Genomic DNA, 2580 nt, shown 5'->3' on the forward strand with positions numbered 1-2580 from the left:
GCTTCATTTTTGTTTCTAGAATGATTTTTGTACTATACCAAATAGCTCAAACCTAAGAGACTGGGAGTATTCCTGGCATAACAAAATTCAAGGACACCAAGGATAAAGTCAAGTATCGCAAGATGTATCATCAGGAGATCTTTAATATCCCTTCAGGGAGGAAGAACATCTGCTCGACATCTCAGTGACAATCTTGCATTTATCCCTAAAGAGGTGAACTGCGATGTTATCAGCTCCCAAGCAGCATACTTGGTATTTTATTGGTGCAATTAAGAAAGGCTATTTATGACCTGGATAAAAAAAAAATGTAAAGGGAACACCTGTATTTTAAAAGTCAGCTCTGTGTTGAAACCTTAGCTTTGAAGTATGGCACAAAAAGGCAGTATTGCAACTTTTGTCCCATAAGGAATCACTGGATCAAGGCAAAGGCCTCTATGGAACTTTATACATTGAACCCAAATCCCATTCCCCAATGGGCCAACTAATAAATTATCCTTTCCCTAACTCCCACGGCACACCTGAAGACCATTCACGGCACACCAGTCATGGCACACTAGTTAAAAATTGCTGTCTTCAAGACTACCACAGCTTTTCTTTTTTTAAAACCTCTGAGGAAAAAGAAAACTGCTGGATATGTAGTCTGTGTGAACAGAAGTTCAAAAATTATATTATTAGTAACAATAATAATAATGTAATTTTTGAACTTCTGTTCACATAGACATATCCTATCTATATCATATCCTTCTTTTGTACCATATTGAACATTTCAGGCAAGATAAGTAGGAGATGAATATCACTGGTGATCCAAGGTGGTACCTAAAGGATACTAATGTGGCATCTAGCAAATGTGTCCAGGAAAGAAATTCCATCATCATCATCAACATCATACTGGTCCCCTGCTCTTTAGAGTTTACAGATTACAAACATTCCTTTCACAGAGAAGGGAAATCATTTTGCCAGCAGCCCAGTGCCAGGCTACAGTGTGCTGTGTGCTGTATTCTAAGAGGTACTGTTTGATGATTCAGGATTCTTTTTGCCTCTTTTAGCCAGATCTTACAAAACAACACAAGGACTTGCTGCATTATTTTCACACCATTTCCAGTCAATCCAGCAAAAGCAATTGATTTTCCAACCTCATGTCTGACTTTTTTTTGTTTGTTTGTTTTGTTGCCCTTGATAGTCCTTTATTCCATAAAACACTCTGCACGTGTTCAGGGGCATTCAGAGGTGGAAAAAACACATGCTCAGAAGCACTCACTCTAATTCCTTTGCATGGTGCAGAGCAGAAGACTGGCAGAGGAGATGGTCATCAGGTCTGAACTCACATCTTTTGGAGCTGAATTTGGGAGTAGTTTAGGGTAGATTTCAGAACAACCTCTATCTGTGCAATGTAATAGCAGTCCCTTATGTCACAGTCTTCAAAGTCTACAAAACAGCTCTTACAACATCAAAGTAGCCCCTTATTTCTGAAACTAATCTGATGCTCCAGCAATCTCACAGGAATGTCTACTCTGGCAGCCCTTCTACCTGAGAAGAAGGAACTGGAGTTGCTAGGGATTGAACCAGGGTCCTTCTGCATGCAAAGCACATGCTTGGTCATTGCGTTACAGCCCCTCCCTTCTCTGCTCAGTTGCATAGATTTTAAAAAAACCTTTCTATAGTGATGTGGACCGATAGCTGTGGCAGTTGCAGCCTGCTGCACAAGGATGGAAAAAGCTGTCCTTGTGCACATCCCCTCTTCTACACAAGCACTAAAAGTACAGGATCCTTGGTTACTCTAAGAAGGGCGCTTCTGCCACCCTGGGCTTGTCCCTTCAATTGCCGCTTCTGAACTTGGAAATAATTTTGGTGACTAGATGTTCCTGCAATTACTTTTGGCATGCTTTTTCAAAGTGAACCTGCTCCTAGTGTGCCGCCTGGCTGGGGATTGATTCCTGGGGGACTACCTGGAAGAGGTGCCCTTTCCTCTGGGCTCCAGAGCCACCAGCAGTACCCTGCAGATGCCTGATCTCATCTGAACTCGGAAGCTAAGCAGGGTCAGGCCTGGTTAGTACTTGGATGGGAGACCGCCTGGGAATACTGGGTGCTGTAGGCTTATACCATAGTCTTTCGAGACTGAAGGTTGCCAACCAATCAATCAAAGGGATTTGCTCTAAATGACCAACTACTTCAGCAGCAAGTGCAGCTCCTGAAAGTGTGCGTCCTCCAGGCAGTCGCCCCAGGAATCAATCCCCGGGTAGCCACCAAGCTTCCATTCTCCTTCTCAGTTCCTGCAAGGCGCAGTCCTCGATTCCACTGGCTGCATCTTTCCTAGGCTTCTCCTGGATTGATGCTGGATCGGTATAGGGATGGTGGATGGCAGCGGTGCCCCCCCAGCTGTGCCACTTGGCACCTGATGATAACCCCTCCCCCGGTACACCATAGCATACAGGAATAGTAAAAAAGTAGAATCCGCGTTAGTGTTAAGGATGGGTCCTGGGTCCAAAAAGATGGAAGACTACAAGTTAGTTAATGTTTTGGAGTGTTGTCTGCTCCATAAGGAAGGCCCAATAATTCTGTATTTGTGATTCATGGAAACCC

At 43.6% G+C, this 2580-nt stretch overlaps 1 pseudogene; it reads left to right on the forward strand.

Moving 5' to 3' along the window:
* The first annotated feature begins 1979 nt into the window (after window positions 1–1979).
* Window positions 1980–2095, forward strand: LOC136650450 (5S ribosomal RNA; annotated as a pseudogene).
* Window positions 2096–2580: the final 485 nt, after the last annotated feature.

Source organism: Tiliqua scincoides, chromosome 4 (assembly GCF_035046505.1).
Source record: "Tiliqua scincoides isolate rTilSci1 chromosome 4, rTilSci1.hap2, whole genome shotgun sequence".
NCBI classification, from domain to species: Eukaryota; Metazoa; Chordata; class Lepidosauria; order Squamata; family Scincidae; genus Tiliqua; species Tiliqua scincoides.